The sequence below is a fragment of the Choloepus didactylus genome, chromosome 8 (assembly GCF_015220235.1).
Source record: "Choloepus didactylus isolate mChoDid1 chromosome 8, mChoDid1.pri, whole genome shotgun sequence".
NCBI classification, from domain to species: Eukaryota; Metazoa; Chordata; class Mammalia; order Pilosa; family Megalonychidae; genus Choloepus; species Choloepus didactylus.
Genome location: NC_051314.1, coordinates 12421802 through 12433605, shown reverse-complemented (window position 1 = coordinate 12433605; position 11804 = coordinate 12421802).

Genomic DNA, 11804 nt, shown 5'->3' with positions numbered 1-11804 from the left:
TTGAGCCCTCTACCACAGGTTTTACCCTTGGGAAGACGGTTGCTGCAAAGGAGAGGCTAGGCCTCCCTATGGTTGTGCCTAAGAGCCTCCTCCCGAATGCCTCTTTGTTGCTCAGATGTGGCCCTCTCTCTCTGGCTAAGCCAACTTGAAAGGTGAAATCACTGCCCTCCCCCCTACGTGGGATCAGACACCCAGGGGAGTGAATCTCCCTGGCAACGTGGAATATGACTCCAGGGGAGGAATGTAGACCTGGCATCGTGGGACGGAGAACATCTTCTTGACCAAAAGGGGGATGTGAAAGGAAATGAAATAAGCTTCAGTGGCAGAGAGATTCCAAAACGAGCCGAGAGGTCACTCTGGTGGGCACTCTTATGCACACTTTAGACAACCCTTTTTAGGTTCTAAAGAATTGGGGTAGCTGGTGGTGGATACCTGAAACTATCAAACTACAACCCAGAACCCATGAATCTCGAAGACAGTTGTATAAAAATGTAGCTTATGAGGGGTGACAATGGGATTGGGAAAGCCATAAGGACCACACTCCACTTTGTCTAGTTTATGGATGGATGAGTAGAAAAATAGGGGAAGGAAACAAACAGACAAAGGTACCCAGTGTTCTTTTTTACTTCAATTGCTCTTTTTCACTCTAATTATTATTCTTGTTATTTTTGTGTGTGTGCTAATGAAAGTGTCAGGGATTGATTTGGGTGATGAATGTACCACTATGTAATGGTACTGTAAACAATCGAAAGTACGATTTGTTTTGTATGACTGCGTGGTATGTGAATATATCTCAATAAAATGAAGATTAAAAAAAAAAAAAAAAGGAGATGTGTGCAAAATGGGTAGACGTTCAAAACTTTGCGGAGAAGTACCATCAGGACAAAGCTCTGACAAAAAGAAATGTGAATTTATTGAATGACCAAACAATTTCACATCTTCGAGGAATTCTGAAAAGAAGACAGAAGCAGTCCTCATTGGATAAGTTTTTAGTGAAGGTGACAAAGAGTGTGTCAGAGCCTGTGGTGCAAGTTGAAAAAAGGCAGAAAAGAGAAAGGACACCTGAAGTGCAAGTATCTGGTGTTCTATTGGAGGGGGACTCTCCTTCCAAGCATCGCTCCATGTAATCTCTCCTCCACACTACTCTCCTCCCACCATCCCATTAGGCCACGGACTCTCTCAGTACAGGGAAAGTGAAGGTTTTATTTTATTTAATCTAAGTATTTATTGATTTTAGATTTATTTCTCATGTAATGATATAAACTGTATCTTTTTACTTATTGCCTTAAAAATGTGCATTGTCTCTGGTTTGGGAACGCATTAAATCTATGTACATTATTCCTTATGGGAAAAATTTGTTTGGTACTCATCATTTTGGATAGTCGTAGCGCCTCCCGGAACCAATTAATGACGAGTACCAAGGTATCATTGTATAAGCAAGTTACGCTGTACAAAGATTTGAATATTCTGTCTTGTCACTGGTGTCAGTTTGCAGCGTAGCACTAGAGGGCTTTCAAATAGACATGGATTTCAATTCTTACTAGGTGCCTTAGTAACTTTGTGGCCTTATTTATACACATCATCCTTACTGCTTCCTCATCTATAAAACTGAGTAACAGAACTGAGCTCAAAGGGTAGTTGTGAAAGTTAAATAAGATAATGCATTATTTCACCCAGTGTCTGGTCACACGTTTTAAAGCTCAATACATTTTAGCTGTTATTATTTTTATTAGTTATGCTCCAGTGAATTACTTCTTGGTCCTGGGACACTCATTAGAAATAGATTTGCTGGGGACTGTTCTAGAACTTCACTGTTAAACAGTTGAAAGCTCTTAGTTGGAAAAAAATACACTTTATTGAATTAAAACATCCTTTTACATCTAAGAAGTTTTTATAAATGATGGGTATCGAGTTTTACTAAAGACAAGCATTCAGCCATAGTTCTACAAAAAAACCCCACAAAGAACAAAAAAAAACAACCAAACAAAAAACATTTCCACATTAATTCCAATGGACTAACTGCAATAGTTATTTTCCTGGCCTCCCTGCCTCCAGTTCCTACCCACTCCAATCCATCCTCCACTCCACTGCCAGATTTCTCCACCTAAAATATAAATGAAGTGTGTCACTCCCCTTTCATAAACATTGCAGTGGCTCCCCCACCTACCAATTAAAATCCAAATTTCTTAGAATGACATACAAGATTATAATCAGGTCCTTGCCTCCCTACCTGTCCAGCTCCTGCCCATATCCTAGCCTATAGCCATACTAACTTATTTCCAGTTCTCCTAGGAAGCATCGTTTATTTTTCCCTCCCGCCATCCTTCCTTCTGTCCATGCTGTTTCCTCTGCTGGGAGTGAACCCACTGGGTACCTGCTGAGTTCTTACTCATCCTTCCAGACATAGCTTAAATATCACATATATTGACACCCCAATTCTCTACCACCCAAACAGAACTGCTCCCCCCTTTCTCTGCCATCACCTCACTGTATATAATTCCAGTACCTCCCTTATCATTCTGCAAGTGTCTGCTGAGTACCTGTCATCTCCATCCGAACTCCCGGAGGGCAGGACTGCAGCCACTGTTGTATTCAACCCCCTCACCCCCACCCCCAGTAGCCAGTCAGGAAATGTATGATGAATGAATGAATGGATGATGAGGCAGAAGGTGGAGGCCTTTATGGGTATATTCAGGTGAGTATCTTCCATTCCTAACCAAAGCTGGTCAGAGAGGCTTTACCGTGTATTGGTCAAGAGAAAGGGCTTTGGAGTCAGAAAGAAATGTGTTGGAACACACTCACTGTGTGACCCCAAACATGTTACTTGGCCTGAGACTCAGTTTCTTCACCTGTAGAACAGGAATAACCTCATAGGGTTGCCGCAAGGATAAAAGAGATCTGGAAAGGGCTCAGCTAAGTGCTTGGCACCCAGCGAGTGTTTGATAAATGGAAGCTTTTAAAACATACCAAAAAAAAAAAAAAAAACAAAAAACCAGCAACCCTTAATAGGAGCTATGGGGTGGGGAGAAAAGGGATACATTTTGAGGGAGTTTAATTTTCCATTTTATATATGTCTAGGTATTGTTTGAAAATCAGAAAAATAAAGATACATCAAAATGAGTAATAAGATTAAATACAGTTTCAGGTCTTCTAACCATATCCAGTGTGTTTTTTTTACCCCCTCCCAAAGCCTGGAGAGGAGAAGGGTCATGTTTATGAACAAAAAGGGGTTTTAGGCGGATAAGAGGCTGGCCCTGAGAAAAGAACAATGGCCTTTTAGGTGTCCTTTGCCTTAGCTCGTCCTTTCTAGGTCACAGAGGAGACAGGTGTCCAGCACAACCGTTCTGTTCAGTAACGAACACTATGCAGAAAACAAGAGTGCTCCCGAGTCAGCAGGCACACTCACAGGCCTTCAGCGGCCGCAGTGAGAACACGCACATGCACTTTGCAAACAGCGAGGACGTGGCCTGCTAAAGGAAACAGCTAACTGCTGTCTGCCAGGGGATGTACAAGTCCAGTGTCAACATATCTTCTCCTTTTTTAAGAGAAGCTGGAAATCTTGACTAGTTGTGTCAACTCTTAAGCTGTTGCTTCAAAAAAATTTTATAAATTTTACATTGGCCGAACAAAACACTCAGGCAGTCTGAATTCAGCCCAAGAGCCGCTGGTTTGCAACCATTCTTTAAACAGTATTTCTTAGGAAATTGAGGCTGGGGCAAACCATAGAAATGAGTATCCACAGCAAGATAATATTCCTTCATCTTTGCTTCTGAGTACACAGATAATTTAAGCCATCTGCCCTTGTATTTTTCCTAATCAGTAAGGCTGATAACGATAACGTATACGAATCAGCATTCAACATGCTTCGGCGTAAACTGAGGAAAGGAAATTTCCACTCATTCTTCACAACTCAGCTCAGGCATCTTCACGTTTGCCCTAACTCCCAGGTGCACTGCAGTGCCAACACACACTTTCTTCCTGTAACCACCCAGTTAATCCTCACAACACACCTATAAGGTAGGTTCTACTACCATCCCCATTTTACATAAGAATAAGTAATCAGTCCGAGATCACACAGGTAGGGCAGAGGAAGGTGGGGACATATAATCACCTGCTTGGCACTACTTGTCTCCTGCACTAGACAGGGAGCTCCTTGAAGACAAGCGTCTTGTCTTACTCATTTTTGTATCCACAGGAATCCTCAGCACTTTAGCACAAATGTTTGTGGAAGGATGGAAGGATGGAAGGATGGAAGGATGGATGGATGGATGGATGGATGGATGGATGCAGCACTCCTCATAAAAAAGAGTACTATGTACATGGTAGGCTCTAAAGGGGGAGTCCTGACAGCACATGCAGTTATTCAACAAATATTCTAGGCATCAGACCTACTAGGTTCTAGAGAGGAGAAGGTTAGGATTAGAGGGCTCACAATTTGGTGAGGGTACCAGAAGTGTATATGAAAAATAACAGCATTGTCACTTGTCTTGACTTGGAAAAGTCAGGGAAAGCTTACCGGCAGAGTAGATGCTCAGACTGAATCTTGAAGGGAGAGAGTAAGTGTTTCCTGGCAGACAAGGACAGGAAGGAGAGCCCAGGCTGAGGGACAGCATGTGCAGAGGCAGGAAGATGACAGAGCCTTTATGGGAGCATCTGCAGTCAGCTCCCAACTGCTCATATTCAAGCGACATACTGGGCACACCAGGAGAGGCCAGAGGGGTGGAGAGCCTCTGGGCATGCAAAGGGTAAGCCGTGGGGAGCCAAGAAGGGTTTTCTTTGTTTGTAAACAGCTTTATTGAAGTTAGTTTATATAGCATAAACTTTATGTTTTATGTGCACAATTCAATGATTTTTAGTAAATTTACAGAGTTGTACAAGCAACACCACAAACCAGGTTTAGCTTTCCATCACCCCAAAAAGATCCCTCATGCCTATCTGCATTCAACGTCCCCACCTCCAGCTCCAGGCAACCACTCATCTGCTTTTTGTCTCTATAAATTTGCCTTTTCCACTAAAGGGTTTTAAATCACCACCTGCCATGCCACGCGCCCCCCCTGCCACCAAAAAAAAAAAAAAAAAAACACCTCTGAAAAATAAAACTAAAAAAAAATCACTCTGAGTTGTGGAGGTCAGCTGGAGGGGGGTTAAGACTGAAAGCTGCGTCTCTATTTCCCTCCAACTAAGAGCCTGTTAACAGTTTATGCATCACCTTTCCCACTGGCATTGATGGACTTCCCACAGATTTTTTCAAAGTAACCCCTAATTGATTCAAGTGTCAGATGAATCATTAGCCCAATGAATCAACGTTGTGTGCTTTTGTCACGGGAAACCAGTGGCATTTTCAGATTTTCTTTTTATCAGTGAAAGGAAATGTCCTCAGGATTCAATCTATTGCATAAGGTCCACATTTTTCTTTTGTACTGCTGTTTTTCAGATGTCAGCATTGTAATTAAAGGAACTGCTGTTGTTTTCCTCACAGCACCATATCACATTCAGGGAAAGAGGCTCTCCCTGCTCCCTATGAGGGAATGTGCTAGTTTTTTTTGCGTGTTTTTTTTGTTTGTTTTGTTTTTTAAAATGACTGTTGGCTGAGTTTGAGGTGATCAGCTCAAATGAGCAAAAGGCATGGGTGGGATAGGGGGGCTGTTGTAAGGATCACATCACAGACATTAGGGAAAGGTTAACCCAAAAAACAGCACTTCTGTCAGTGGTGGTGACAACTACCACCCATGTAGAACCTCCCTGCATACATTAATAAATACACTCCTCAAAAGTAGGCATTTGATAAGTACCTGTGGTTTGACAGGCAAATGGTATCACCAAATTAACTGCCATTATTCTATAAATAAACAATTTTGGTTCTTTTAACTGTTACTTCAAAATCCCTACTTACATTTCTCATGTTCCTTCCAATAATTTGCTAGGAGGGTACACCTGTCAACAGGAAGGACAGAAAATGATCAATTATCACCAAATGCCCTCAAACTAATTGGTTAAAGAACACAAAACACCAGGTTGGACATTTCAGAATTAAGTCAAACTCATCCAATTACCTCCCAGTTTTGACTTTGCCTCAAGTGCTCCTCATACTTGGTTCAGCCCAAACCAGCCCAGTAAAATAAATTAAAACTGCTGTTCACACCATCTTGGTTGCTGGGATATGGTAGTTGGTTGGGAAGGGGCAAGAAGATCCAGCAAAAGCAATGTCTTAAATTTAGTAGCTTGGGGCTCAGATGATGAAGGCACAACATCTTACCAGAGTTTGGGAGAGAGTTGGATGCTCACCAAGGTAACTCGGCACGGTGAAAAATGTTTGATTCATTAAATAGGAAAGCTCTATCACTACTCCCTTATCTACACTCTTCTAGGACACTATTTCTTCATCTGTAAGTCAATGAGGCTAATAAAAACGCTTACTTGGCGAGTTAATTGTGAGAATTATATATGACATGACTGAAAGTGCTTTATAAGTTGCAAGCACTACTTACATATTAGCTATCAGTTTTCCTAAGTCCAGCCATTTTTACAGAAGTATGGCGTCTAAAGATCAAATATCTTCCCAGGGTTTTACAGCTAATTAGGACACAGATCACTCAGTCGTCTCCACCCATCAAAACCCTACCCAATTTTCAAAGCGTTGTCCAAGTACCCCTTCTCCCTAGCCTAGGGCAGTGGGTCAGGAGTGAAAGGTCCCAGGTTCGTATCCCAGCTCTGTCTCTTAATGACACACTCCCAGGGCAGATGTCTGTCCCCGGGTGCCTCGCCTGCCACCTCGGGAAGGAAGTGGAGGTACCCGCACCTGGCCAGCCGAGATACTTAATAATGGCAGTTACCCCCTGTCAGCCCCAGTTATCACTCCCTCTCTTCTTTCCACACCGCACTGTGGTTGCAATCAAGACCACCAGTTTTCTGGGCCGGGCACTGTGCGAATTGCTCTGGCCGAGCGTAGCCCCCTCACCTCAGTGTAACTAAGACAAAGGAGGGTCTCGCCGCCCCCCCTTCCCCCCCTCGCTGGGGCGCAACCCCAGGACTCGGGTCCTGACCCTGTCAGCCCCCAGTCTAGTGATTCTCCAGAATCTCGGGGTGGCCCCTACGCTCCCCCAGAGCCTCCCGTACACGGCCCTCACTGACCCCCCCCCCAAAAATTGGACCCGGCTGGGAGCGCACGGGCAGCGGGTTGCAGCCTTCCAGCCCCGAGGGCACCCGGCCGGCCACGCGCCGCGGGCGAGACGCGGGGGCGGGGCGGGGCGGCAGGCGGTTGGCGCTCGGAACCCGCGCGCGCGCGCGCGCTCGGCCACGTGACCGCCGGACCCGCCCCAGCCGGGAGTTGGGCGGGCGTGGGGGCGGGGCCCGGACGCTGTGGGTCGTGCAGGCGATCGCCGCCGGTTAGCAGCTCCTGGCCTGGCAGAGGGGCGGTCTGGGGCCTGTCCGCAGTCACCTGGGAACGGGAGGCAGGCCGAGCGCCAAGGCGGTTATCCGGAAAGCGTTGGTCTTTCCCTTTGATGATGGTTTGGGAACGGAAGCTCCGTGAAGACAGGGACCGTGCGGTCCTCCGGTTCACTGTGGTAGCCACCACAGCGTCCGGCGGCATAGTGGGCGTGCAGTAAATTATGTCAGTTAAATACTCTTCCCTGGCCCTTCCCGAACTCTCTGACCTCAACTGGGAGCACCCCCACCCCTTCCCAAAGGCCCCAATAATTGGGGGAGGGCCAGACAGAAGCGGGTAATGCGGAAGCGAGCACCCAACCTGCAGATCATCGATGCAATCTGTTTTGTTTTGTTTTGTTTTTAACTTGTGTAGAGAATTAGTGGGCTGGGGTAAGAGAAGAGAGCAGCTAGGTGGCGTCTGCTATCCAAAGGAGAGAAGAGGTGTCTGGATTTAAGTTGTGACAGTGGAGACAGAAGTGGAAATATTTGGGGTAGTTTTTGGAGAATTGAAAGCATTTGCTGATGGGTTGAAGAGAGATGGCCCACAAGGGAGAGAGGATTGGCAAGAGAGGAAAGAGGAAAGCCAAAAGGGACCCAAGAAAGGACAGTGTTTCAGGAAGGAGAGAATAGTTACTTGTGCAAAAGAGGGGAGTGGCCACTGGATTTCACAGAGGCTGTACTTGACGAAAGCAGTTTTGGTGGAGTGTAGGGACAGATGGGAAAGCCAAGAGAAGAAGTGGAAGTATGTGTGTAGAGGAGCATTTAAAAGGTTGGGGGCTGGCGGAGAAATGGCACAATGGCAGTAGAAGAGGTGGATCCAAAAGATTTATTTGTATAATTATGGGTGACCAGAAGCACATTTGTGTTGCTTTGGGGAATGATCCAGTAGAAAGCAAGAGATTCGTGATCCTGGAGAGAGGGACAATGACTCACGTGAGGTCCAGGTGTAGACGGATGGCTCAGACCAGCCAAAAAAGCTCCCTGTGCTTGCAGAATGAGACCCGGGCCCAGGAGCTCTGCCACAGAAGGAACAGCCACACTGTTCCGAGGTGGCCAGTGTTGCCTAGCAACCTGTGTTTAATAGGCTGCTTCAACTGAATTCTTAACTAACGGCCATTTGCACTCATGCTAGCTGTTACTGTCACCAGGCTCCCTCTCTTCTCTGCCTTTCTCCCTCCTCTGCAGTCTGGTGCTTCCAACTCCTGCTGAAATTCTGTGAAACTGGAAAGCTCACATTTCTGTTTTCTTGTGCTGCTGATGACATGTGCATTGAGATGAAAAATAATTAAACCACAGAGAGGATGGATATAGGGACTCTCAATCCATCTTAAAAGAGGATGCCAGCAGTTGCAGGATTTAGTTCACCAGTTCAAGGCTCTCCTCTGAGCTCCAACTGCCTTCTTGCCCTCTTCTCCATGGTCTCACAGGCATCTCAGACGAAGTGGAACTCCTAATTCCTTCCATTCAATCATCCAAACTCATTCATTGCTGCTCCAGTTTTCACCATTATATATAATAAATAACAGCACTGCCATCCACCCAGTTGTTCAGGCCTTAAAACCTACTCATTCTTGACCCCCCCCCTTCCAAACCCACTACGTACAATTAATTACTACCTCCAAAATATTTTTTAAAATTCTTCCACTTTTCTGCATGCTCTCTGTGCTCTAGAACAGGCCACCACCATCCCTCACCGGGAACATTACAAGAGCCTTCTCACTGGTCTGTGTGTTTCTTCTCTTGACCATCCTCCAACCCATTCTCCACACTAAAACATACATTGAAGCAATTCATTCCCCTGCTTAAAACCTTCAAAGGTTTCCTGTTACAGTCTCAGGCAAATTGGAGCTGTTCTCTGTCTTACTTCCTACATTCTGTGCTGATTCGTCCTCCCAACCCTCCTCTCCCAGCTGGCTCCTTCTCATCCTGCAAGTCCAAGTTTGTTTCCTAAGCAGCAGGCCTTACCCACCTCCCATCCAGGCACTCCCACAGTTCTCCATCACAGCACCCTGTTTAATTCCTTTCCAGTTGTAACTAGATGTTTGTTGTTTAAGTTGTCTTCATTGGCATCTCCCTGCAAGAGGCGGGAAGCTCCATAAGAACAGAGATGTTTGCTGTGTTTCCCCTGAGCTGAGTACATTGCCTGGCACTAAATAAATACTTGATGAATAAGAAGATGTGTCGCTCACAGTTTCTCTGCCTGTGAGGTTTGTGGCTATGCTTCTAAAATATTAATAGAAGATTAAGCAACTCATAAAGGTTATTCTTTATGGCTGATTTACCCTTCTGGTTGCTGCCATTCTAGTGTCTAAAAGTGATAATGACCATTTACTGTGCCCAGTATGTACTAGGCACTGCACATGTATTTTTTCTAATTCTTACAACAACCCAATGAAATAGTCCTATAATCCCCATTTTACAAATTGAAACCAGGACTCCAGATGCTTGTCATGCTTGATATTGCATCTTGAGTTATTGCACCCTGAAATTTATACGGATTGAATCATGTCCCCCACAAAGACATATTCAAGCCCCAACTAATCTCCGGTCCTGGGGATGTGAACACATTTGTAAACAGGATCTCTGTGGGCGTTATTAAGGTGAGGCTAAACTGAATGAGGGTGAGCCTTAATCCAAAATGACTGGAGTCCTTATAAGCAGGGGAAATTTAGATACAGTCAGGAGGAGACAGAAGGAGACAGACGACTGCGTGATGGAGGCAGAGAGTGAGTTACAGACTGCTGGCAAGTCACCACCAGAATGCTACAGACTTCAGACAAAGCAAGATCCTACCGACTCCTTGCTTTTGGACCTGTAGTCTTCGAAACTGTGAAACAACTCCTGTCATTCAAGGCAACCAGTTTGTGTTATCTGTTGGAGCAGCTCTGACAAACTAAGAAATCATAGAATTGCTCAGTTGGATGAGGTTAACTTAATCCAGCTTGCTTCTGTTCCAGATGAGGAAGACGAAACCCAGGGAAGGAAAGCCTAGGTCTCCTCATGGTGGAACTGGGCCCGGAACCCTGTTAGTGATAAAAACCAAACCAAATCAAAGAATTCACAATGGTCAGAGTAGCAAGTCACTCAATCCAGTGCTTTGTCTTCAAGAAGCATCCTGTTGTAAGCCTTGAAGTATTACTGTCTAGCCATTTGGTCACTGGGCACCTCCTGTATACTAGGCTCTGTTCTTGGCCCTGGAAACAGAACAAGATAAAGTTATTGCCCTCACAGAGCTTACATTCTAGTGGTGGGAGATAAGTAATAAAAGTGACAAAATAATTTCAGATAGAAACAAATAATATGAAGTGACTATAAAATGGTTGACAGGACACGGAGGGGAAGCCCTGTGGGGATGGTGTGTGACTTTGGGCTGAGAGCCAAAGTGTTGAGCTGGCCACGAGAAGAGCCATAGCAAGCATGTTCCACACAGATAGAACCACAAGTGCAAAGGCCCTGAGGCAGACACAGGCTTGGTACTCAAGAAACAGGTAGAAGGGAAGGGTGGCTGGCCACAGCAAAAGGGTAGAAAGGGTAGTGCAAGAGAAGGTTGGAGAGAAAAGCTGGAGTAGGTTATTCAGGTCTTGAAAGTTTAGATTTTTGCTTAAGTTCAAGGGGAAGCCATTAGGATTTTAAGCAAAAGAATGACCATGATATGATTTGTGGTTTAAAAAGATCAGCTGGTTGCTATGTGGATTGAAAAAGGACAAGATTCAAAACAGGGAGGCCAGTTGGAAGGCAGTTGCAGTGGTCCAGTAGGTCGGGTTAGGATGGTAGTGGTATAGGGATACAGGATATATTTTGAGGTGGAAGAACCAACATTACTTGTTGACAGCATGAATCTTGGGTTGGTGGGAGAAGGAGTTGAGAAAAAGAAAGAAATCATGGATGACTTTCACATCTATGTGATAGAGTTCAAATTTTGGAATATATTTTACATATATTTAGCCTCCAATTATTAAATTTATATGCTCTATTAATTGTTAGGACACTACATAGCATAGGGAAAGAATTGGAGTGTATCAAATTCCAGTCCTGTGTGGTTTTGGAAAGTGTCTAAACCTGAAGAACTCCGTCTTTCTCATTTTTATAACGGTGATTGGATACCTACGGACTTGAAAATCTAGTTTTTAAAGCTCCACAGCAGCACCTAAAATTCAGGAAATATAGGGAGGTTGTGGGAAATCCAAATGGGATGAGGCTCAGTCTCATCCTCGAGGTTTTATTCAGATGATGATGAAGGGGAAGTGTTGCAGGAGTTTGAGCGTGTGCGGCATTTATGGCTTTGGGTATGAGAGTAACCCAGTTTCCGGCTGAATTGGAAAGGAGCCTTTCAGCTAGGCTTCCTGGCCCAAGAGCACCTTAAATTTTGCACCGGA